This window comes from Piliocolobus tephrosceles, chromosome 6 (genome assembly GCF_002776525.5).
Source record: "Piliocolobus tephrosceles isolate RC106 chromosome 6, ASM277652v3, whole genome shotgun sequence".
NCBI classification, from domain to species: domain Eukaryota; kingdom Metazoa; phylum Chordata; class Mammalia; order Primates; family Cercopithecidae; genus Piliocolobus; species Piliocolobus tephrosceles.
In genome coordinates this window covers 55,440,377-55,467,401 of record NC_045439.1, presented here as the reverse complement: position 1 = coordinate 55,467,401, position 27,025 = coordinate 55,440,377, and the positions used below count along the sequence as shown (strand labels likewise).

Here is a 27,025-nt window from a genome sequence, read left to right as displayed (position 1 = left end):
AGAGGTTGTTGGGATGAACTGCCCTGGCCCACCCATTCCAAACTAAGGCAGCTGGAGCACGATTCGTGCAGGGGCCTGGGCTTCCCAGACTGATGTAACTGCTCTGTATATATCCCCCTTCCACTCTAGTGTTGAGAAAGAGAGAAACCAGATACAGTGATTAAAAAATTTTTAATACCAAACTTCAAGTTTTTTGACTCACTCATGCTCCAAAAACAAACGCAACATCAAGACTCTAAAGATGTTTGTGTCCACGTCCATTGTGAGATTCAAGTCGAGTTTTTGGTGTCATATTTGTGGCTTAGCAAGTTGTTGATCAGCTTCATTTCTTTAAAAAATTATTCTTCTGAAGGCACTTTGTGCTCATTGATATATGAGACATCTTCAAACAGTTGCTACGTCTGCCTGATTGCCCAGCCAACTGGGGACACACAGAACACTACGGTTTGGATATGTAGGTTTTGACAGATCTTGACAGATAAATGTAAATGGAAATATATCTACAATTAAAAATATTTTTTCCTTGGGCTGTAACTTGAGGAGGGGAGAGGAAGGGCAGTATGTGTCCAAAGAATGAGATCAGGAATAGAGGAGTTGTGGAGTAGAGGGAACAGGGAAATAATAGGAAAAATGGAAAATGACCCAGGGTTAAGAGAACTTGCTCACTGAAACAATTTTCATCTTTTGTTTCTGTAGTTTTCTATGGTTCTTGTACTTATTGGGGACTATAATTAGCAAGATAGACACATTATCTTGAGCAGGATTCTGTCTTGTGTATATCTTTGTATCCCTCACAGTGTCTAGTGTAGTGCTGGGCACATGGTTCTTAATAAAGGTCTGAATGAATGACCCCAAAAATGTTTTTCTTTTGCCATTGTATTTAATATTTTTCAGTGTCAACTTCCTGTTATGTGAGTGTGAGGGGTTGTGGGAGGTGGAGGAGTTTGTATTCTCTGCAACTTCTGACTCGGTTGGCTCGCTGCATCCATGCTGCTGAATCACCCCATCACCCAGGGACTGGAAATAGTTGGTCCCAAGTAACTATTTACCTTTTACTGTGACCCCAATATGAAGAAAAGTCTATTCTTGCTTCCTAGACACTTAAGATTCAATAACATTTGAAAGAATTATTTTACAGAAGTATATTTGTTTTACATTTTTATTGTGAGATAGCTGTGGTTTTCAATCTTTGAGGCGGTTTATATTTTCTGTTTACCATATAAATGAAAACTACAGTAGATAAGTACCTTGAAAATAAAAATGATCATGACCTGTGTTAAAACTGCAATACAATTTTCATCCTAAATACCTCACTACATAGTTTGGCTGAACTTTTCTGGCCATACCTTTAGATTAACAGTGAAAAAATAAAAATAAATGTAGGGACATTAGATCCACCTTGGTTACCTTTACTCTTTAGTCTGAATGACAAGACAAGTTCCAAAGGAGTGGAAGCTGAATTTGCCATAGACGTCAACCGTGGCAACAGAGGGGATATTCTTTGGCAGGGCAATATGGTTTGGTTGTGTCCCCACCCAAATCTCATCTTGAATTGTAGTTCCCATAATCCCTGTGTGTTGTGGGAGGGACCAGGTGGAAATAATTGAATCATTGGGGTGGTTTCCCCCATGTCCTGTTGTCATGAAAGCTAGTGAGTTCTCACAAGATCTGATGGTTTTATAAGGGGCTTTCCCCCCTTTTGCTCGGCACTTTTCCTTGCTGCTGCCATGTGAAGAAGGATGTGTTTGCTTCCCCTTATGCCATGATTGTAAGTTTTCTGAGGCCTCCCCAGCCATGCAGAACTGTGAGTCATTTTCTTTATAAATTACCCGGTCTTGGGAATGTCTTTATTAGCAGTGTGAGAACAGACTAATACATAGGGTACCATTTGGTTCAACAGAGAACTAAAACAGATAGCATTTTCCTTCTTTACCTTCTCAGCCAGTAAACTCAGAGGAGACTCTTGCTATCACTTTAATTCACAGAAGTTGCTAGAATCTGGGCTTTCCACATGAGGCAAAAGTTTTTACTCTCTGCCTTTCGTACCACCTGAGCCTCAGGGGCCCTGCCCCTTTCCTCCTGCTTCTTTGTTTTACTATTTCATATTAAGCTTTGTTTTTTAAAAAACCTACTAGGAATGAAGACATTGTGATACATTTTATGTACCGTACTTACTGATATAAAATGAGCCTGTTCTCTTTTTTTGTTTAAAATTCGTATTCTATAAATGTAAATTTATGCCAGAAGCATGATTTGGTTTAATCAATTTACTGAGTTTTTACTTTTACAGAGTGGTAAAACTGGATTAGAATGCCATTATATCTTAGTGAAGAACAAGAATTTTTTAACCTCGCAATGGCATCTCTAGAACAATAATTCCCAGCACTTTGAATTGGAAAAGATTTCGTTTTAAATAACATTTTATAAATCTCAATACATTATAGGATAGGAGATGTACTTTTAATATCCATTGGTTGAGAAAGCTATTAATTGTAAAGTATTTTTAAATGAATTTGCATTTGATCTATCACACTGCCATCTCCCTATAATCGTGAAAATAGAACATATGTGTGTAGAATATATTTTGCATGCAGCCTGCTGGAGAATCTTTTACAGGGACTCCGTGACTTTATCATTAAGCCACGCTGGAGGCACAGGCATGACAGCTCCTGGATTTTATTCAGGCTGACAGCCACTGCCAAGTCTCCTTGGACCAAGCTAGCAATGAATTGATGGTGCTATGGGAGAAATTGGTTCCTTCCAGACATGCTGGCCATGCTCCTCTGACCTGTCATTGATTTTTGAAGTGCTGATTCATTCAGAAGTTTTTTTAATTATATAAAAATACATGTACAAACCATTTTAAACAGAAAATAAATCATCCTACAACTATTTGAACACATATTTATGGCTAGATTCAAAAGCATTGAAATTAAGGGTCTTGAGTAGAAATATAATAACAATAATAGCAGAAGAATGTCTGCAGTGAGAATTCATTTCCCTCTCTGCATTTGGTGCTCAGCAAAACTAAATCTTTATTGGAAAGAAGTCCATTCCTCTTTCATCAGAGATTGCATTTAGCAAGGAAACAATGGACAGCTTTACCCAGTGTTCTGTCCTTTTCTCATTGTCAGGGTGTTCTTCTGTGACATTTAATTTGAACCACTGCCTGACTCAATACGTAGCAATTTGACTGGGTCAGATAGAAAAGGTAGAAGTCTTTTTTAAAGCAAAGGATTTTCATTTTAAGGTTTGATAACCAAATTGATTCCTGGCTCCTGTGATCCCGGTGATGTCCCCTGGATTCAGTCCCCCTCTCCTCATCATTAGTGGTATCCTCCGGAGGAGAGAACAGAATACCCTACACTAACTTTAGTTGCTGGTCTTTATCAGTTTGAGGTTGGTATAAAGACAGAACCAATGTGAAACTAGGCTTAGAGTATAAAGTTGGTATGTGCAGGTTGGGAAACAGGCACTAAAAATTATAGAGTTGACTGGGTCGTGTATTAGTTATCTACAGCTACATAACACATTAACCCAAATTTAATGTCTTAAAACAACAAACATCTATCGTCTAATAGTTTTGTGGGTCTGGAACCCAGGGTGGTTCTGGCTCAGGCGCCCTCATGAAGATACAGTTAAGGTGTTAGCCGAGGTGGCTGTCATCTGAGGCTTAAGTGGGTCTGGAGGATCTGGTTTTAAGCTCATTCATATGGCTGTAGGCAGGAGGCCTCGGTTTCTCTTGGCCGGGGCCACTCCATAGACTGCTCATGACCTGGCTTTTCCCAGAGCAAGCGATCCAAGAAAGAGGGCCCAAGACAGAAGCCACGGTCTTTTGTAATGTAATTTTAGAAGTAACATATCATTTCTACAATATTCTCTTGGCCACACAGGATGTGAATACCAGGGCAGGGCTTATTGCAGGTCATCTTGGAGCCTGGCTACTACAGGCCCAAATGCCTAGTTTTTCTAGAAACCATGGAGAGCTGCATTCTTTTAAGTCTGGTGCTATGTCTAAGGACAGACTCTTGGTCAAGTTAATAAAAATGATCTGTCATATTTTATCTGTCTGTCTATCTATCTATCTATCTATCTATCTATCTATCTATCTATCTATCTATTTGAGACAGACTCTCTGTCGCCCAGGCTGGAGCGCAGTGGCGCAATCTCAGCTCACTGCAAGCTCTGCCTCCCGAGTTCACACCATTCTCCTGCCTCAGCCTCCCGAGTAGCTGGGACTACAGGTGCCCTCCACCACGCCTGGCTAATGTTTCTGTAGTTTTTAGTAGAGATGGAGTTTCACCGTGTTAGCCAGGATGGTCTCCATCTCCTGACCTCGTGATCCACCCGCCTCGGCCTCCCAAAGTGCTGGGATTACAGGCTTGAGCCACCGCGCCCGGCCCATATTTTAAAGTTTTAGATAGATAGATAGATAGATAGATAGATAGATAGATAGATAGATAGATAGATAGATAGATAGATAAAGATACACAGAGAAGGGAGAGAGAGAGAGGAGAGAGGAGAGTCTTGCTCTGTCATCCAGGCTAGAATGCAGTGACGCGATCTCAGCTCACTGCAGCCTCCACCTCCTGGGTTCAAGCAATTCTCCTGCCTCAGCTTCCTAAGTGGCTAGGATTACAGGCATGCGCGACCACGCCCAGCTAATTTTTTTTTTTTTTTTTGTATTTTTAGTAGAGATGAGGTTTCACCATGTTGGCCAGGCTGACCTCAAACTCCTGACCCAGTGATCCACCCACCTCAGCCTCCCAAAGTGCTGGGATTACAGGCATGAGCCACCACACCCGTCTAAAGAAAATTTTTAAACCTTCACTTTTATAATGTAAATTTGATGGTTATATTTAAGTAAAATACACTTATAAAGTGTAAATAATACTAGGGTACAATATAGAAATCAAAATTTTCATGTAAACTTCTATAAGTAATAACCATAGGTATTAACAGATATTTACATATCATTATAGAATAAAGAACTGCACTATTCTGAATCTTTTTTTTTTTCACTTAACAGCATATTATGTATATCTTTCAATGTCAGTATATAAAATTCATTCTGTTTTTTGGCTACATAATATTCCATTGAATGACTCTGGCAAATAGAATAACGTTACCAGAATTATCTAATCAGTCTCTACTGTTGGACAATAGAGCTTTTTCCTTCAGCTTTTTATAAAATATGAATCGTGTTTGTACATAAATCTTTTTGATCTTTTTGTGCTGTGCAAGAATTCTTCAGGGCAAATCTTCAGAAGGTGAATTTTCAAGTGAAAGGGTATAGACATTAAAAATTCAACAGATATTGCTGAATTATCTGCTAAAAATGTTGTACCTAATTACACTCTTTACGATGGTGACAAAACTAGCAATAACATCTTCCTTCTAAAATCAGCCTCACTCGACTTTGATATACCTTACGATGATTTTGAGGAAGGCATGGTGTCGTACTTGGCAGAGGAGTTTAAGGCCAAAAAGGAAAACAAAGGGCCTGCTGTAAGATCATAGCAACCATCAGGGATTGCGTAAAAGGACCCAGTGAGTGGCTGATTCGTAGGCAGAGGCAGCCCTTCAGAGCTGCATGTAGCTCCAGGGCCCAAATTTGACTTCTCCCCCTTGAGTAGGAACACTGAGGATGTTTACATACCTCATTTGTTAATGAGCTAAACTCTGACATCTTCAGGCATCTGTCTGTGCATTGATGAAGGCACTAATAGCCAGAAATGAAGAGAAATGGATTATGGAAAGCTGGCTTCTTGCAGTTCTTCCCAACAGCCTACAACCATTTCTTTTTGAAAAATCCCACTGTTGTTTTGGTTGATACCTCAGACTCAAGATCCTTTAAGCAGCATACAAATAGAGAAAAGAAATGCATTGAGAGACCAGGACTCTGAAAGAATGGAATTGATCCATTCATTCATGGATTCATTCAACAATGAATAAACATAGTTCCCAGCATGGTGAGGAAGCTAAAATAAGCCATATGTATGTAATTGTGAAATAAGACAGGCACCAGCATGGAGGTTCCTGTCTAGTGGGGAAGATGTACAATAATCACAAATACATATTTTGAAACTGTATTTATGTCTAGAAATTAGTATTCCAGGAAGCCAGGAAAATGGAGATCTGCAGAATGAATTTGAGGTCACTAAGAGAGTTGCTGGTAGAGTCATGACAGGCAGAAAACAAACGAACAAATGGTTTGTGTGCAAAGGCACTGAGCAGGAAAGAGGGGGGTTAACTAAGGAACTGAAAAAGGCCAATGTGGTCAGAGGGAATCATAGCAAGAAATGAGGCTGAAGAAGAAGCTGGGAGCCAAATCATAAAGGACCGATACATTTTCCTGGAAGCATTTTGAGAAAAAGAATTCAGGATATGGAAGTGTTCAAAAGCCCAGGGATGGAAGGAAGGGGGAAAGTGACAGCCAATGGGCAGGAAGTGAGAGATCTCAGCTGGGGCAGGAGATCTCAAGGCTCTATTAGCCATGTATCTTTTACCCCTCATTGTCTACCTGGGCGTCATGGGCAAACACTGCTGTGCCCCATCTTTGCACATGGCACACACTCCAGAAGCTGAACAGCCTTGTCTGAGCCTACTTTTACCATCATGGACTTAAAAGTCTGTGCCCCACTTTGCCTTTCATCCACCTGGGAGGATTTCAACAAAAGTCCATGCCTTGTTCTATTAATTGAATTACAGAGGAAAGGCCCTAGTGCATTCAGCAAACCTTAATCCAGCTCCCCATTACCCTAAAATGTTCAATGTTGTAAAAAGCCCATGGCAGCATGCCTCTAGAACAGCACTTAATTGACATAATATGGGTCACCTGTCTACATGGAATTAGCTGGCAGAGCTTCCAGAACAACCTACTTTCCTCCCTTCTGTCTTTAGTTTTTGAACTTCTGAAATGCATCACTGCTACTCACGTCAGTTTTGAGCCATTATTTAACAAAGAGGTGTACAGTTGGGAACTGTGCTTCTAGCTCAGAATTTGTCTAGTGCTGCAATTTGGGGGTGAGAAGGGAATGTGGTCAGGGCCCTGGAAGCTGGGGCAGGGGTTTGTCAGTACCATTGGTCAGCTTCGGCATGTGCAGCAACGAAAACAGAAAGTGTAATGTGGCTTGGTGTCATGCTTTAATGGAATAAGCTTTATAAAAATCCTATGTACATGTGTATGTATGTGTGTGCTTGGGGTGGGAAAATATGAATAAATTCTGGTATGGAGTAGGGAAGAGAATGGTTATCAAGGCCTATGAGAATGAAGTAGTCCCTAACCAGTAACATGGTGGTTCTTGTGTCCTGACTTGGGACGTCACAGAGCTGAATGACCAAAGATGTGACCTTAGAGACCTATTGCCCGAGTTCAAATCGTGGCCCCACCACTTACTGACTGGGAAATCTTGGAAATTTAGTGAACTTGATCTGAACTTAATTTTCTTCATCTGTGGAACGAGACTAATGATAGCTTTATTTTTTTTTTTAAGAGACAAGATCTTGCTGTATTGCCCAGGCTGGGTTACAGTGGTGCTATCATAGCTCACTGTAACCTCTAACTCCTGGGCTCATGTAATCCTCCTACCTCAGCATCCTCGGTAGCTAGGACTACAGGTGTATGCCACCAAGCCTGGCAAATTAAAACAAAACAAAACAAAAAACATTTATAGAGACAGGGTCTCACTGCATTTCCCAGACTGGTCTCAAAACTCCTGGCCTCAAATGATCCGCCTACTTCGGCCTCCCAAAGCACCGGGATTACAGGCGTGAGCCACCATGCCCATCCTGATAGCCTTTTCTTATGTTTTTTTTTTTTTGTTGTTGTTGTTGTTATTGGTAGATTAAAGGAGTTGAAGCATGAAAAAGGCTTTAGATAAAGTAATTGCTTAGTAAATGAAAAAATATAGCTAACAGTGTCAGGCACTGTTCTAGGCACTTTACATATATTAACTTATTTAATCTTCCCAAGCGCCCAGGAAATATGTGGTAGTGTTACCATCCCCACTTTCAAGATGAGGAAATGGAGGCACACAGGTTAAGTAACTTGCCCAACATCACATATTGAGTAAATGGCAGAACTGAGACTCAGACTTGGGCAGTGTGGCCCAGAGTCCAAGCTCTTGACCACTTTGCTGCACTGCCTCTCAGTCATACATAAATGTTAGCTTTCATTATTCTTGGGAGATGGAGAAGAAAGAATGGGGTATATAGTAGGAATGACCAGAAAAGGAAGAGAGCACTAAGATTCCCTTGTACTTGAGGCAGGACTGTGAGCTGCTCCCATCTTCCACCCCCACACCCCAATCCCCAAAATCCCTTAATTCCAGTGGCTCAGCCTAAATACTGAGTGTATCCTGATAATGTTACACCCTCCCTGACTCCAGTTAGGTGAGGGAAAGATCGTTGCTTCCTGCTGTTGCTGAGGCTGCCCTGGTTGGTGAAGGTTGAGCAGAGGTCTTTCCAGAGCGGCCTGACACCATTTTCAGGACAAAACTCCCCTTGTGGGTGGAGTCCTGTCGACTTTCATTACTGCTGGGCTTCTTCAGACAAACCAGTGCCCAGGGGTAAAATTCCCAAAACAATTGCATAATTGACCAAGTCTGACATTCTCGGGAGAGCTATTCTCTACAGGGTTACCAGCCTGGATGCTTTCTTCTAAAATGTCAGTGATTCTAATAGGAGGCCAAAGGCACCACACAGGTGAACAACATCGTGTGGGCAGTCCTTACAAAAACGTTACATCAGATATTATGCTGCAACCTGTATTTCAGCTACTGGCTTGCTTTTGGGGGTGGGGATGTGTATGTATGTGTGTGCTTTGTTTCTTTGAGGTGGAAGATAGCCCAAGAAAAATGAAAACAAATGTTTAAGTAAAACTGCTGAAGCTCACTAAATCTGCTAGAAATTAATTAATTGAACCTGTAAGCTTATGTTTCTGCTTTCAAAGGGATGATACCGTGAAGTGTTCAGGAATGAAGTCTCAAGAAATCTGCTACCTAGTTTCAAATGGTAGGAGAAACAGAGGGACAGGGGAAGCAAAAGTGACCATTGTTAACTCCAGGTGGTCGGTATGTGGGTGTTGCTTGTTTTATTCTTTCACCTGTAATGTATGTTTATATTTTTAAAAAGTTAATAAGTTGGAGGATGATAGAAGCATTAAAAAGTAGGCCAGGTGTGGTAGCTCATGCCTGTAATACCAACACTTTGGGAAACTGAGGCAGTAAGCTCACTTGAGGCCAGGAGTTCGAGACCAGCATGGGCAACATGGCAAGACCTCGTTTCTCAAAAATGTTTAAACAAGAAAATTAGCCAGTGTGGTGGCTTGTGCCTGTAGTCCCAACTGCTTGGGAGGATGAGGCAGGAAGATTGATTGAGCCTGGGAAACAGAGGTTACAGTGAGTTGAGGTTGCATCACTGCACTCCAGTCTGGGTGACAGAGTGAGACCCTGTCTCTAAAAATAAACTAATAAGTTTATGGGGGAGAGCAGAAAGAACAGGTGCTATGGGATCGGTAGGATGAGAGGACAGTACAGGATGAATGGTCCTTTATCCCATGTCATCATCTTTGGGATCAGGGAAGAAGGAGAGACGTAGGGAGGAGGTCTAGAGGTTGTATGGAGGAGCAACAGATCAAAAAGCTGTGCTCTAGATAAAAATAAGCACAGAGCTCTTAGTACTGCTGTAAAACTAGAAGTTACTGTGGGATTGGAGGTGACTTCCTTTAAGGTGCATTTATAAGTTCTATGATTGGGATCAAAGTACTGTATATTCTCCCTTAAAACTGACCACCAACAATGAAAATGTTGCATGTATATAATTTATGCATATGCTGCATATATAATATATGCATATGTTACATATATCCAAATATCTTTTTATACATATGTTTCATTTCATATATATGAAAAACAGTGGGAAGAATATCACTAAAATTTTATCTGTAGGTAAGAATTTCCATGTGTGCTTAAAACTGGGAGTCACTCTATCCAATATAAAGTTAAAGGTCTTTTGTTTGCTTGCTTGCCTTTTTATCTACTTTTGCAGAAGATACTGAAATTGCAATCAGCTTGTTTTTGGGGGAATGGAGTCATTCCATATTGGCTCTTGAGTATGTCTGCCACCGCTCTGATTCTAGCTGGAGGCTGCCAGAAATGACTGTGCCATTGAATGGAGTTATTAGACAACATCAAACAGACGAGTCAGACCAAGGTAGAATGGAAAAGGACTGCCGTCTCAGGCCACTTCACTATGTCTGAAAGAAAAACTGATGAAGAAACACAGGCCACAGTAACCATAGCTCCTGCTTTAATCCTTTCTCCCTGAATCTTCTTGAAGGATCCTTGTGCTAAGGGTTCCCAAGGTGTGGGAGGGATTAGAATAAATGCTGTTTTGGCAAGAGGTTTGGTAAATCATCTTGGGTGTTAAGTCCTGTGTAAAATTATCTAATAGTAATGAGGTGTCAGCAGTTTTTTTTATCTATTTAAAGCTTTAACTAGACCACATGAGTAATGTGCTTTCGGGTGCTTATCTCTAATTAATTAATTCATTTGTAAGTGAAATACCTAATTAAAGCAGTCTAAGGGAGCTCCTTTGCGGCCTGGATCTGGTAGATCCAGTAACAAAGAGAGGTCTTTGCTGATGCAACTTGTTGAACTGATCCTCATGGGCTTTTAGCTTTATCAGATTTCATTTGAAGAGTTCTTCATGGTTTTTGTGTTTTCAAGTGTAACATAGACCAAATACTGGTCTTTGATACTGACCAAAGTCACTCATTTATGCATAACTGTGGAAGAAACCTGAATATGGTATGATTGGGGTCTCAACAAAATGGGGGAAACGGACAAAGACAATACGGGCCCTGCCATCATGCCTTTCTGTCATGTACACTGTGATCAGGCAAGGCCAAAGAGCCTGTCAGTCCATGACTGCTTGCTTGAGTTTAAAAGTCCAGAGTCCTTTCTTTCTACTTAGGAATATGCTTTGCCTTTACTTTGTCAGAAAACTATGTAATCCAAAGTATTTACCATTTCCCCACTTCGGCTACTAAGAGATGTTGGCCATGTTTAGAGCTTAGGTGTATGAATCAATTCAGTTTTCTCTTCCCTGTACTACCACTCACCTCTGTTCTTTTCTTAGAATAAGGGCATCATCCTTAAAGAAAAAGAGCCAATGCCTTCTGTGAAGGGCAGTTCACTGATTGGATTGAGAAAATTCTATTTTGTCATATTACACCTCTGCTCCATTATAAGGGAGAGGATGCATTTGAGTGCAATAATTATGACTAACTTACAATGTGTTTTGCTTCTTGTAAACTGTTACTGCCCTAAATACGATGAATGGAACAAAGAGCTTAAATGAATTCACAAAAGACACCTAAGCTGCTCTGAGGATATGGGAGGGGCTTAAAGAGGCAGCAAGAAAAAAAATTGAATTTGGGGTAAATGGAAAATTAGGGAAGGGAAATGGGTAAATATGATATGTTAGAAGCCATCTGTTCTCTTTTATAAAGTGACCTTTTTTTAAAAAAGAAAGAAACAAACAAAAGTCTTCCTCTGAAATTTTAGCCCAGCCCTTAAACGATTTCTCCTCAACAGAAAGTTGGTATTTTTCTAAAATGTTTTGTGACTAAATGCTATTTGGGGGGGAAAAAAAAAAAGTGGTATTTGCCTAAATTAGTGCTTTGAAAGGAACACATACTTAGCCTGAATCACTTTTGCCTGCATATGTGAATTACGGGTCCTGTGTTTAGAACTTAGGAAACAGCTACTGTCCTGTGTTCCCAAAGACACACCGGAGTATGCTACATCCAGGTTTTTGGGTTCTCCTGAGACTGTGGTAGTAGGTTACAGGTAACAATATTTATTGTGAGTTAAACCTGTACTAACCATCATTTTCAGGGCAGGAGGCATTACAGTTACATAGTACAACTATAAAAAAAATTAAAATGTCAACCTCAAAGATAAACTCCTTAAGAACAGGAGCCTATTCCTGTTTGTTTCTTTATCCCTTACTGTACAACATACTACATATAGTAGGCACCAAAAGAATAAAGAATTATTGATTGAGTAAATGACATCACACATCATTCTACCTATATAATCATTTTATTTCTGTGTAAAATTTTCTGTGTTGTGTGGTAGCTGATAGTGTCTAACCAGAGGCTAATTTTAGACAGAGAGCCATATTTTACGTCTATTATTATTTCAGCTAGACGCAAACATCGAAATTGAGTGGGCGCTGGAACACATCCATTATTTGCCCCCTAGAGATAAATGGAGTAGTTGAGAATAGTGCACCGTTGGCAGAGATGGTGGGAAAATGTGCACATTGGCTTCCCACGAGGACCTATTTTGTGCTAAGTTATTTCATATTTCGGTCTCTAGGATGCCAGTGTTATAACATCTCAAAATGCTAAAAATTTTCCACTAAAATAATCCCGGGAAAAAAAAGAAATGGAAATTAATCCAATTAAGCTTCTCTCCTGGGAGAGCGGATTTGTAGCTGGCGCGGCTTCAACAGTAGCCATTGAGGGGGAGGAAGCCAGGAGTAGACGACCCAGGTGCTGGGAGGCCTACCTGCCTGTGGTGTGGTGGCGCAGTGCCAGGCTGCTGTGGACCAGGTTGGTATAGGTATCCCAGGGGAGAAGTGTGATGGACCGGGTATATCAGGTAGTAGATAGTGTCAGGGTTCCAGGGCTATCTGCTAGCTTTGAAGCGGCCTCCCATGTAATGGCTATTATTAAAATTCAGGGAAGAAGGTCTGGCCACTGGAGATTGAAGCCTTGCAGAAGACCCAGCCAAAACGGTGGGATGAAGGGAGCATTATCTGGGTGATCAGGTGTTTCCTAGGTCCCTGGCTATGAGGCTTAAGGAAGCAAAATCTATTTCAGACCTCACCCATTGATGGAGATCTGATTTTCATCTACACTGCCAGGCGTGTTCAGGGCTGGCTTGGGCACTGGTGGGCAGAGACTGGTGAAAGCAAGGCTGTGGCTAGAGGGGAGGATGTAGGAGTTAGGAAAAACATGATCTGATGGACTTTCCCAAACCTTTGGTAGCCCTTAGGCATGTAAGTACATCCTAAGCTAATCCTTACTCTTTCAAAATGATATCTCATTTCTGAAATTTCTTCCATCATAGTGAAAAGTCCCCAAATGCTCTGGAGTCAAAATATCCACCAGTCAGCACACTTCCCAGTGAATCCCAGCCACTGCCACAAAGAAGGATAAGGAAGAAACAATTTTTCCATAGCTGTACTTACTGAGCCCCAGGTGTAAAGCACAAGAAAATTGCATCCCATTTGTCAGACAGGCAACGACATGGCTGGTTGCCTTCATACTGCAATCGCCTCTGTAATCTTCCTGTGAGACGTAACATCCTCCAGGGAGTGAGTTGGAACCTTAGCCTAGTGCAGAGTTTATTAAAACCATGTCTTTTTTTAAATCACTTCACTTCCAGCAAACAGTATAAATCTTGCACACACTGAATTACCTCTGATTAAAGGTATTTAGGATTAATCAAGGGAGATTTCTTGTTCCCTGAAAGTAAAAATCAGACTTTTTTTTAAAATCATACCTTTGAGATATTTGGTCATGATTATTTTAATCACAAAGGAAAATCTGAACTTTGGATTATTTTCTTATTAAGCATCAGAAACACCATATTAAAAACTGATAAATGGCCGGGTGTGGTAGTTCACACCTGTAATCCCAGAACCTTGGAAGGCCAAGGTGGGTGAATCACCTGAAGGGTTTGAGACAAGCCTGGCCAACATGTTGAAACCTTGCCTCTACTAAAAATACAAAAATTAGCTGGGCATGGTGGCAGGCGCCTGTAGTCCCAGCTACTTGGGAGGCTGAGGCAGGAGAATTGCTTGAACTTGGGAGGTGGAGGTAGCAGTGAGCCGAGATCGTGTCACTGCACTCTAGTCTGGGCAACAGAGAGAGACTCCATCTCAAAAAACCAAAAAACAAACAAACAAAAACGGATAAACCAAGCCTCACTACATCCCTCAAAAGTGAATACAAAAGCTACAAGATAATAAACCAGAAACGATAGAGGCAAAACAGTGGGCTGAAAGCCATCCCAAAAGCATTTTTATTAGACAGTGTCAAAAACACCTGCTGAGGTGGTGACCTAACAAGCTTTGGCCATGTCGCCAAGCTGTCTTCATGCACCATCTCCACTCTGCAAAGAGCTGCTTTTGGCCAATTTTGCTTCTTAGTTGTCCTTATGTAGACATGAGTCGCAGCTGAGAGCATTTTTCCAAAAAATAAAGTCAACTTTTACCTCCTTCATTAAAAAAAAAAAAAGAGCAGATTTTGCAGTTGTGTCTTGACAAAATGAGGCAAAGGGTTGAATCCACATTTTAAAATTATCTATCCCAACTTACACGAAGATATTTCTAAAAATAAAAGAAGAGTTGTTCATCTATGGTGTGACCTCCATGACAGAATACTTGCCTTGTGTTTGCAGGCTCTCTTTCCAATAATTTATGGTTGTGAAAATAAGTAAAAAAATAAATACATTAATTTATATAACACAAAAATAAGACAATTTATACTTGGAGATCAGCTACAGAATAGAAACTAAAGCAGATTTGTTACTTAGGCACAAAAGCAGCTACAGAATAGAAACTAAAGCAGATTTGTTACTTAGGCACAAAATAAACTACGAACTTGCATCTGTTTTCTTATTGCCTTCATTGTAAAAGGGTTTATAAAAACAAGCTTTTAGAGAATTTTTTGGAGAAATTCTTGTGTATCATCATCAAGGAAACAGAATTTAGAAAATTTTGTTTTGTTTTGTTCTGGTTTTAGTTTTGGTTTTGGTTTTGGTTTTTAAGACCGAGTTTTGCTCTTGTTGCCCAGGCTGGAGTGTGGGTGGCACGATCTCGGCTCACCATAACCTCCACCTCCTGGGTTCAAGCGATTCTCCTGCCTCAGCCTCCTGAGTAGCTTGGATTACAGGCATGCACCACCACGCCCAGCTAAGTTTATATTTTTAGTGGAGACAGGGTTTCTCCATGTTGGTCAGGCTGGTCTCAAACTCCTGATCTCAGATAATCCACCCACCTTGGCCTCCCAAAGTGATGGGTTTGCAGGTGTGAGCCACCACGCCCGGCCTAGAAAACTTTTAATGATTTTACTCTAAATTTTATAACTTAAAGTCTTCATTAATTTAAATTCTATTGATTCACAATTTGCTTTATTTCAGAAGTGATTGGAGTGGTGTTTAATATTACTCAAAAAATCTTTTCTTTGTAGATAATAATGGAAGTGTTTAATGCGATAATGTGAAAACAAGATTGTAAGAATAATGCTTAAAATGTTAAAAGAATAATTTGTCTTTGAACATCTTTAAAGTCTTTAAAGATAGCTCTTTACATATAAATTTGCACATGCCAAACAAAAATTGTTTTATCTAGCCTTTCAAGCAGGTCCCCAGAAGAAGTGTTTTGTAGCAAATCTAGCTCACATACTATGAGTTAGCCTCAGAACTTAAAAGTAATACATGTATCCCCAATTTGGATGTTTTAGACTGGTCTTTTTCCTTAGTTTGATGATTGAGGTTTGACAACATAACCAGTCCCAGCTAGTGGGTTCCTGGACCCTGAATGAAAGGTAGATTTGTAAGGCAGCTGAGCTTTGGCTGACTGAGACTCATTTGTTTGAACACGTTCTGCCCTAGTCATGGATACGGTCCAGTAACTGGATAAAGATAATGAGCACTGAACAACAGATGTTTATCAGGCAAAACGGAGATCATCTTTTAACACTCTGTTGCTGAGGCTTTGGTATAAGTTTATTTAACAAATTTTAACCAAACACCTGTTTATGTACCAGATTCTAGGTATTTATAGTCAAATAAAAATAGATATGCCCCCGGTCACGGAGTGTACAGTCTATCTGGGGAGAGGAAATAAACACACACACAATTAGATATAAACCGTTCTCACTCTATATCTGTTGGGGATTGATTCCAGGAACCCCCTTGGAGACCAAAATCCACGGATACTCAAGTCCCTTGTATAAAATGATGTTGTAGAGTTGGCCCTTTTTATCTGTGGGTTCTGCATCTGAGAATTCAACCAACCTTGGATCAAAAATATGGTATTTGTGGGATGTAGAACCTGCAGATACTAAGGACCATGTTTGCAACTAACGCAGGACTGACTGCAAGACTTGAGCATCCTCAGATTTTGGTATCTACAGGGGTCCTGAAACCAATCCCCTGAAGATATCAAGAGACAACCGTATTTGCATGTAACTTATACAAACCCTCCCCTATACTTTAAATCATCTCTAGATTACTCATAATATCTAATACAATATAATAATTATAATACTCATATAATACTCTAATAAGTAAATAGTTGTTATACTATAGTTTTAGAAAATCATTAGAAAATCTTGTAATCATTAGAAAATCATTACAAGAAAGAACAGTCTGTACATATTCAGTACAGATATAACCACCCATTTTTTTCCAAATATTTTCAATCTATGGTTGGCTGACTTTACAGATACAGAAGGCAGAATATAATTACAAATTATGATACAGAATTACTCTGAACAATAGGAACAGAAAGCCATGAAACATGAGATACAATTGGAAAGACTGACTTTGGAGAGAATTTATAAATGGAAAGGTCCAGGTGAGCATCAGAGATTTTGAGCTCTTAGAAAAATGTTCCTTGAATGGTTCTTATTCCCTCTTTTTGTTTCATACTATGCAGGCAGTGAAAGATGCCTTCACCATGAATTTTACCCGTGTTACTGCCAGTATAGGTGTCGATCTTTCTCAACCAAGACATCGTAAATTTCCATAGCCCCGATAAATTGCAACAGTTGGGGCCATGGAAACATGGGAGCTGGGCTGCTTAGGAGAACCTGAATTCTTTGGGTGGGGTAAAGGGTGTGGTATCTATACATTTCATTAGGATTAGAGTGATATTGGTTCTTCTGCAAACATTGCCAAGAAGTCACCATATTCCTCTGAATAAGTCACTTAACTTCATTGAATCTCATTCTTTCTCCTATAAAATTAGAGAATTCAGATAAGGTCATCTCTGAGGTCCTTTTATATTCAGTGTCCTAAAAGGCTGTATCGTATAGTGAAAAAATGTACAGACTCGGGAACCAGATTGTGAGGGGTGAAATCCCAGCTCTGTCACCTGCCAATGATGTAAGTACATTTCTTAACTTCCCTGTGCATCCTGTTCCAAAACTGTAAGATGGGAGATAAAATAGTTTGCACCTCATAGTGTTGCGAGAATTCAGTGAATTCATCTAGTAAAGTACTTAGTGCCTGCCTCACGGTATGTAAGAAGTGTTAACTGCTATTACTATTCCCTGGAAGAAGGTCACCTCTTCTAAGGACTGGACTCCTGTAGAGGCAGAATACTCGAGACCCTGGAGTGAACATATAAACAAAATATTGTATGGGAACCAATAACTGACATTTCCACAATTCTTACCAAACCTTGCTTTGTGTTAGGCATGTTTTAAAGCACAACTTTTTATTGTTGGAAGAAGGCTCAAACCATAGAATGCTTTATTTCATACCCACTTCTTCCTTGGGACACAGGCAGGTAATTAAGCCCCTGAGGATGGGGTGCACACAGGATATTGAACTAGTGCTTTCTTCGTAATGCTTTCACACCTGCGGCCAGGACAACAAAGCAGGAGAAATCGATGCCATTATTTCAGAGGCTGAGAGGTAGATTCTCTTATGCCAGTGGGTTTTTGCTCTGCTTAAGCAACATGAGACCTCATAAATTAAACTTGAAAAGGATTTTTCAAATTATGAAAAAATTCATTAAAAATGTATAAGCATTAACTTCAGTTGACTTACTGTATCGTAGAGATTCTGTTTTAATTAAACCCACACAGATTTGCAATAAACAGCATCATTTTCTCTTCATTTCTTAACACACCCAATCTCTGAAACTCGATCATTTTGTTCCTTCACACCATTTTCTTTAGCATTTTCTTCATAAATGATACTGCCTGGACTCAGTTATATTACGATAAATGGTTATTAAATGTTTAATAAAGAATGAATTAGTAAGACTTTTACATTTCTTCCATGTTCTGTGTGTATATGCGTGTTTGTGTAATCCTCTGACAGCTAAAACTCTGACAATTCAGACTACTGTGATTTGGGGATGGCTGAAATAATGGAGATTATACTTTCTTATAGAAGAGAAGAAACTACTTTTTCTGTGAGAAACTAGGATACTATCATGGGAAAGAAATTGTTCGTGGATCTTGTAAAACAGAAAATGTAGCTTTTTAGATAAAAGGAAAAGGAGAAGAGACAGACAAGAAATTAAGTTTACTTAGCAAAAATCTAGTTTCCTGAAACTTTTCTGGAGACCAGAGCACTAGAGTCTCTCAGTGTTTTTCGCTATGGATGACTCCAGCTCTTTTGGGGATGGTGGTAGTTGGCGAGGGGGAAGACTCCAAGGGATAGTAGCAGCCAGCTCTTCTCTTAGCCCTGACAACCACACCCTGGCCTCTACCCCTATCAGCAGCCATCCAACACGGTCACTTTTGCCTTAGAAAAGTAGAGTTCAACCTTTCTGACAATTTCCACTGCCCCTCCTTTGTCCCTAGCCTCCTATCTTCCTCCCTTGAGCCTTCTCCCTGTCTTGGGTTTCTCCTCCCTCTCCAAAGACTTTTCAGAAGGAGCTCAGTTTTTCCTAAAGAGTAAGAAACAAAAGAGTCTTTCTGTGGGAGTCTGTTTAAGACATAACGGACTCCTAGTTATAAAAGGCCCTTTCATTCTGTTTGCTGGTATGTGTTTCCTGAGCAGCCGGGGGTGGAAAGTCTCAATAGAGTCCAGTCAAAGATTGCAACTGCAAATTTCCAAGGCTGCAGGGTGGGGGCAGAGAAGAAGGGAAAGCCTTGTGTATAGTGCCATGCAGACACTTTCAGCAAGACTTACTCCAGGCAGCCCCAGGAGCTCTGTCTTTAAACATGCCAACATATGTTTTGTTAGCAAGGCAGTTCTTTCTGGCAAATAACTTTCTTTATGGTTTCCCATGTACAGGGTGGTTTTGTTTTTCACAAAATAACCTTATTTAAAAATGACAACTGAGCAGAGAAAATAATAGGCATTAAGCAGGAAATGCTTGGAGCCTGTCTAAAGCTTTTTTCTCTTGTGGGCTGGTGACTTGCTGCCATGGTAAGCTGATGTGTTGCCGTTTCTGTTGGAACCTTCAAGATGGTGCCCGGAGTGACAGGGAGCATTTCAAAGAGGATTCCTTTTTTGGTCTTAGGTCTTAAGTTAGAATGACATAGGGGTAAGCAAATTCAAATCAGAAAGTTTGAGATTTGGTGTAGAGATTCACATTTTTTGAAACTGTGAAATTGGATAGTTAGTGTTCACTTTTCCCCATACATACACAAATATATGTATACATGTTTACATTTTTATATTCTGTATTGGTAAATATGTGTGTGTGTGTGTGTATATATATACACGCATATGTTCTTGATTTTGATTTAAGTAAATAAATATTTGTTTGGCAGACCTTAAATGGATTTCATACTATCTTAGCACTTTCTTAAATGGAGAAATTGCCACCATGTGCCAAGATAATTATGGTAAAAGTTTCACTTTATTTTAAAAATATGTATATAGACATGGAATGGAATATAAAATGTATATGAATTTAAGATAAAATGGAATACAACCCTTGCTTGGACAGGAAAGGATCCCAGATTCTCTGGGGTAGGGGCGGACTCTTCTCTCAGCTTCAACAGACTCTGGGACACCTCTGCCTAGGGCTGAGCATGCAGGTCAGCAGGAATAGGCAACAAAAATCAGAAAGATTCTCTGCTCAGAGATACTGGAATTCCTGCTTCCCACCCAGCCTTCATTCTGTAGTTATAAAATTATGATCCTTTCCAGGTCTCTTTTTAAATGTGCCTATTTCTTGATAGGCTTAAGCTATTGGTCATTCATACCTTATGAATTACTTTAAGCAACTAACATCATATTGAGATTGGCTTCATAGACCACAGAAGCACCTTTGGGTTCCTAACTGAGGTCCCTTAACAGTTTTGTAGACTAGAGCAAGCCAGTTAATTCACTTGAGCCCCAGTTTCTTAATCTGAAAATAGGAATGATAACACCCACCTAGATACCACATAATAGCTATGAAGTCAAAATGGCAGACTATACGTGGAAGACCCCTATTAAATTATGAAGTACTATTTATATATCAGTCATCACTACCAATCATTTTACTTGAAATTAGTAGTACATCATCAGGCTTATTCATTTGAGTTGAGGTTAGTTAATAGAGAAGAATGGGATGGGACAGGTAATTTTGAAATATAAAACATTTAGGAAGATTGGGCCTATATGTGAGAGTCTTTGGGCCAAAGCGAGAGTCTTTGCTGTTTGAAGGTATAATACTACAGGTCAGAGGCAAAAAGGAAGAGGAAGAGAGTCAATGCCACAACAAACTTCTGCTCTGCGATTCAAAAGAGGAACTTTGAGAAAGAAACAGCCCCTTGAGAAAGAGACAACCTAAGTTGCTCTAAGGAGAAAAGTCCATGATGAGATTCATCTTAAATTGTTAGGCAAGCCGCAATACATAGACTGAGACACAGTAGTACTATACTACGGTTCTGCGCATGGCATTTTCCAAAGCCAGGATCTACTGAAAAGTGTGAATAATTGGAGGTAAACACTGGTCTCACTTAGCATCTAGAAAATATCCTGTTCTCGAGCACGTCTGACAATGCTGCCTGTCATCTCTGCTCTTGTGTTCCTCATCCTAATAACACACAGCAGTTGTTAAGCTTGCATTGTGTACAGGTCACTATTCTAAGCACTGGCCATGAACCATCTTCTTTTATCCCCACAGTAACCCTAAGAAGTATATTCTTTAACTCTCATTTTATAAAGGATTCAAAATCACAGCTAGATAGGAGGGATAAGTTCAAGTGTTCCATAGCACTGTAGGGTAACTAAAGTTCACAATGATTGATTTTGTATTTTCAAATAGCTACAAGAAAGGATTTTTGAATGTTCACAATGCAAAGAAGTGATAAATGTTTGAGGTGATGGATATGCTAATTACCCTGATTTGATCATTGAATGCTGTATACATGTATGAAAACATTCTGTGTACCCCATGAATTATTATATCCAATTATATTATGTAATTAATATAATACAATACAATTAACATATACAATATAACATATAATACAATATAACATATAATACATGTCAGTTAAAAATTTTTCAAAAATGCTCCCATTTGACAGTTGAAAACCTGAGACTGGATGTTGAAGTAACTTGACCAGTTAGTATATGGCAGAGGATCCAGGTGACAATAGACCTGAATAGATTCTGGGCCTCTTTGAGGCTAACCTCTTCCCAACCTATGGTATAGCCATTGTAGGTAAAGATAATTAAAATGTGCACAAGATAGGAAACGCTCAGAATCTGCTCCTCTGAAAATCAGAGGATGATGCCTTCTTGGGGGCCTGCTGCTCAAATTCTCTTATGCAAGACTTGACATTGAAGTCCTTTATTTTATTTTATTTTTCGAGACAGGGTCTCACTCCATCACCCAGGCTGGAGTGCAGTGGCATGATCTCAGCTTACTGCAACCTCCACCTCCCAGGTTCAAGTGACTCTTGTGCCTCAGCCTCCTGAGCAACTGGGATTATAGGCATGCACCACTATGCCTGGCTAATTTTTGTAATTTGTTTAGTAGAGATGGGATTTCACCATGTTGGCCAGGCTGGTCTCAAACTCCTGGCCTCAAGTGATTCACCCACCTCTGCCTCTCTAAGTGCTGGGATTACAGGTGTGAGCCGCCACACCTGGCCTGAAGTCTTAAATATACTTGGAGAGGTGAGGATGAAGTAGGGCCAAAGAGAAAAAGGCTCCAAGGAAGTGATCAGTTGTTTTTGTGTTTAATTTTTTTTTTTAAGCTGAATAGATGACTGAGAAAACAGAGGTCTAGGGACATTGAGAAGGTAAAGTGTCCATTTTTTTTAAAAGAGTCTACTTTTTTTAAAGAAACATTATTTAATGAGTTCTCAATCTGATGATGTCATTTTTCTGTCTTCTGAAGTCTCCTGAAATCGTCAGTTTGACTTTATGTTTGCTTCTAACACCAAGCTTCACCAAGGAACATTTAAGTTTATTTAGGGAAAAAAAAGTCATGAAGAACAAAGCAAAAAGCAGATTTTAGATCTTAACCTTCACAAATATTCCATCTCTTCCCTTCTAAACAAGTCATAGAAACTATGGACAAAAGTAGACTCCTGTGTAATTTAAAAAAAAAAAAAAAAGCAGAGAGTTTATATCTGACTGTGGAATGAGTTTTGGACTAATTTTTTTCAGCAGTCAGAGTAGGATGGCCAGGAACAGAGGCCACCTGATTGGTGCTCAGCATGCCGTGAGAAACCCAAAATGACCTTGATGCTTGCCCTTGCCTTCTCAGGTGGAGACAGCCAAGCATAAAGACGTTCCCCTAGAAACCCCGACCGGCCTGCGCACTGGCCCGAGTGCACGCTGGGGTGGAGCCTCAGGAAGTTGGCGCCATTTTGCTGGGGGTAGGAGCCTGGTCTCTCCTGTTGTGGGTGGAACCTGGGATTCGGTCTCTGAGCGTGAAAGCCTCCTAGCAGGACTATGACTTTGCTAAGAGTCTCTCCCTTTTTTTTCTTTTCACCCAACACACCCTGTCCTTCTCACCCTTCAAAGTGTCCGCAAGCCTAATTTTTCATGGTTGTGTGACAAGGACCCCGTTTTTAGTTGAACTAAGGAGAAAGCCCTACAACAATGTTTTGTCTTTCCCCGCCATTGGCAGTTCCATTTGGTCAGATAATTTCATTTAAGTGGACAGTCAGCCCAGCAACATGATAAATAATTTTGTCTGGGATCAAATTTCTATTACTTACCCAAAACCGATGTCATTTTGAATTACAGTCATCACATTTCGTTACTCTGATCCCATTCTCTCTTTTAGTAGTATTAAAATTCTTCCAATTCACGTTTTATTTTGTAAGTCAGGGTCTCGTGTTATTTACTCAAAAGTCAGGTCTTTTGAAGTCTCATGTTATTTACTGTTATTCACTCAGTGGGTCTACTTCAATTAAGATCCTTTGGGTGAATAACAGTAAAAACATGAGACCTCAAAAGTCAGGCAGGTCTGATTCTTGATTTCATTGCTTCAAATTCTGATTCCAGTTTATCTCCATCAGATAGCCAAGGATCAAAAATGAATTTATATCACTTCCTTGCTAACTGAGGGAGTGCACTGAGCTTTGTATTTATTAACTAGAGAAAAATTCTTATTCAATATAACAGATTGCTGTATTTCACATAAGTACTATAAACTAAAATTTTCTTTCAGTCTGGAAAAAAAAAAAATGCCTCTTCTAGGTGTTTCCACCATACCCTGGGGCCTGCCTTAGTACAAATCACACCATGTTGAAATTCTGTATTTATGGGTCTGTCTTTACCTTTCGAGTGTAAGCTTCCTAAAAATAGGGACTGTGCCTGGTTCACTGTTTTATCCCTAGCTCCAAGCACTGCCTGGTACATTAAATAGGCAAGCCTGAAATCTCTTGATGACACTGAGATTTGAAAGGAAAGTAGGCCCAGAGGGCTGGCAGGGTTTCTGTTCAATTGCCCAGTTAGATTAAATAAGGCCACCTAGATGTTTAGAAAGTGATCTGTTATGTAAAGGAAGGCTGAAAGTTTTTAAAATAAAGTCTTCTGGTGGTTTGTTGTTTTGTTTTTTTGTTTGTTTGTTTTTTTTTTTTTTTGCAAACGAGAAGAAAACATGAGCTGATCCCCTTGTGTAATTAGAATCCTGAGGTTTTCGTCATGACTCCAAAACATTTCCTAGAACAAGTCTCCTCTGAAGTCTCTATTGGGTGTTCGCCTTTCTCTCTCTCTCTCTTTTTTTTTCCTTTGGAGACGGAGTCTCGCTCCATCCTCTAGGCTCGAATGCAGTGGCAAGATCATGGCTGACTGCAACCTCTGCCTCCTGGGTTCAAGCAATTTTCCTGCCCCAGCCTCTCAATAGTTGGGATTACAGGCACACACCACCACGCCAGCTAATTTTCTTTTGTATTTTTAGTAGAGATGGGGTTTCTCCATGCTGGCAGGCTGGTCTTGAACTCCTGACCTTGTGATCTGCCTGCCTGGCCTCCCAAAGTGCTGGAAATTACAGGCGCAGTGGCTCACACCTGTAATTTCTAGAAATAGATGTTTTTATTACCAGTGAACTTAAAATTAAGGTGACATATTTTCTTCTGGCTGACGAGAACAGATAATATCGTCCTAGCAAATAGTTTTCTAGAGGCACTGAGTCTCCTATAAACATTTTCATTTATCTGTCTAACTGGCATCAGAGCAGCCCACGCCACAACTGTTGCCAACCTCTTCTCTCGACGCCAGCCTCATATCGTCCTTGTGTGTTCCACCCTACCAAGGGTAGAGGGATCAAGGAAGCTCCTGTGGCAAACGGATTCAGTTTTATCTCATCCTAAAAAAATACTGTAATGTCATGAAAAATCAAGCCAAAACTGAGGAGGAAGGAGAGATAGACATGACTTTTAGTTTTAACACTTGTCTATTCATTAACCCCACCCACGTCCAATCACTTCTGGCTTCAGGTACATACGGCTTATATTTATGACTAATGCCTGGTATTAGACCTTGGGCCTTGCTTGGAGGAGCAAATACTGCTGGAGCTGCTAGAGGGTTCTGTGATTTACAGGCGTGAGCCACCGCGCCTGGCTGGGTGTTTGCCTTTTTCTAGCCTCCATACCATCACAATAACTAGTGAGAACTAAGCCATGGTCTATAATAAATGATGTGCTTTCTTTGTTCTCACCAAACTCTAACATTAGGCATTTTTAAAGACTTTTATTAAAGATTCTGTTCTGTCGTTTATCAATGTGTGAAGCTCAGGAATAAGAAGTATTTCCCAAGCAACTGAGAAATCCTGACCTTAGGATTTGTAGGACCAATCCTGGGAATTTGAAGTGACTCTGTAATGGTAAAGTATTAATTAGACCTCTGTAAAATGAATCAGACTCATTTACTTAATCAGGAGTTACCTCAGTTAAAGGGCCAGCCAGCAAGTAACCTGGCTTAGATACAGGGCTGCTTGTTGTTTCCTTTCCAGCTATTTTAAATAGCTGCTGAAATGGGGCCACGGACCATTTCTGTTCATCCCATTCCTATCTACGCCCAATGGTAGACGCAGTTCATATCTGCGTGACTCATCTAACATTTGCTGCAGAAGTGAAAAGAATGCGAGGATGCTGAGAATCAAGAAGCACTAAGCAACCTTTCAGGACACACAGGGTTTCTGAAATGGGTATCCATAAATCACAGAACCCTCTAGCAGCTCCAGCAGTATTTGCTCCTCCAAGCAAGGCCCAAGGTCTAATACCAGGCATTAGTCATAAATATAAGCCGTATGTACCTGAAGCCAGAAGTGATTGGACGTGGGTGGGGTTAATGACTAGACAAGTGTTAAAACTAAAAGTCATGTCTATCTCTCCTTCCTCCTCCGTTTTGGCTTGATTTTTCATGACATTACAGTATCTTTTTAGGATGAGATAAAACTGAATCCGTTTGCCACAGGAGCTTCCTTGATCCCTCTACCCTTGGTAGGGTGGAACACACAAGGACGATATGAGGCTGGCGTCGAGAGAAGAGGCTGGCAACAGTTGTGGCGTGGGCTGCTCTGATGCCAGTTAGACAGATAAATGAAAATGTTTATAGGAGACTCAGTGCCTCTAGAAAACTATTTGCTAGGATGATAGTATCTGTTCTTGTCAGCCAGAAGAAAATATATCACCTTAATTTTAAGTTCACCAGTAATAAAAACATCTCTCTCTAGAAATTCCATAGTGTTTCTATGCAGAGTACCAATCACCACTCCCTCTCGGTAAGGTGGCCTCAAGCCATGTGACACTGAATAACTCTCAGCCAAGCAAATGATGCCCTAACCAGGCATGAGCTGGTCTTCCGATTCCTTCGTGTGTGCTGCTTTTGGCATATTTGGTTAATACACTGTACAAATATAGTCAGAACATGCTAATTTCTCCTACCAGCGTCAGCTTTGCTTTATTCCAGCTACAAAAAAGCCTTGTCCGGCCCAGCCACATTTCTTGGTGAGGAGGGACACAGTAACCAGCAGCCTGACTAATCCATACCCACTATCAAAGCAAAATGATTTCAGATGAGAGCTCTCTCCTTGGCCCTACTTTATAGAGGAAACTAGTCATTTTCACAGGAAATAACTAGTGTGAAAAAGGACTTTGTTTCCTAGGGTTTCTTAGCGCAAGCTCTTGTTCTCAGAGACACAAAACTCGGTTTCTGGTCACCATCCTTGACCTTGGTCATGTCACCTGATCTCTCTGTTGTCTCTTCATCTGCAAAATCGGTTTCTGGTTTGCCTCAGAAGTGTTTCCCCAAAACAGGAAGATACAATATGAGTCCTTGAAGGCGACCTTTCACTATCAAATGTATCACTTGTGTTACTCCATTCTTGCCTTGCTATAAAGAAGTACATGAGTGGGGGTAATTTATACAGAAAAGAGGTTTAATTGGCTCATGCTTCTGCAGGCTGTAAGGAAGCATGGTGCCAGTATCTGCTTCTTGTGAGGGGCTCCGGAAGCTTCCAATCATGGTGGAAGGTGAAGGGGGAGCAGGCACATCAGAGAGACAGGGAGAGAGAGAAAGAGAGTAAGGGAGAGGGAGGAAGAGGGAGGGGGTGGGGAGAGAGAGAGAGACCCACCCACACTCTTTTACACAACCAGATCTCACCTGAATTCAGAGTGAGAACTTTTTACTGTGAGGATGGCACCAACACATGGTGGTGGCATGCACCTATAGTCCCAGCTGCTGGGGAGGCTGAGGTGGGAGGATTGCTTGAGCCCGGGAGCCCAGGAGACTTCAGTGAGCTGAGATCATGCCATTGCACTCCAACCTGGGTGACAGAGCAAGACTCTGTCTCA

The 27,025-nt window shown here is 40.4% G+C and overlaps 1 protein-coding gene across 3 annotated transcripts in view; it reads left to right on the top strand.

Annotated features, from left to right (window-relative positions):
- The window catches only part of GNG2 (G protein subunit gamma 2), a 114,616-nt gene that overhangs the window by 46,527 nt on the left and 41,064 nt on the right, over positions 1–27,025 (top strand). Inside the window, exon 3 of one of the 3 annotated variants that reach the window (XM_023222591.2) lies at positions 22,486–22,597. The exons of the other annotated variants lie outside the window; for them this stretch is intronic. The gene's annotated coding sequence lies outside the window, so the exon portion shown is untranslated. The remainder of the gene's footprint in view (positions 1–22,485; positions 22,598–27,025) is intronic. 3 annotated transcript variants of the gene reach the window in all.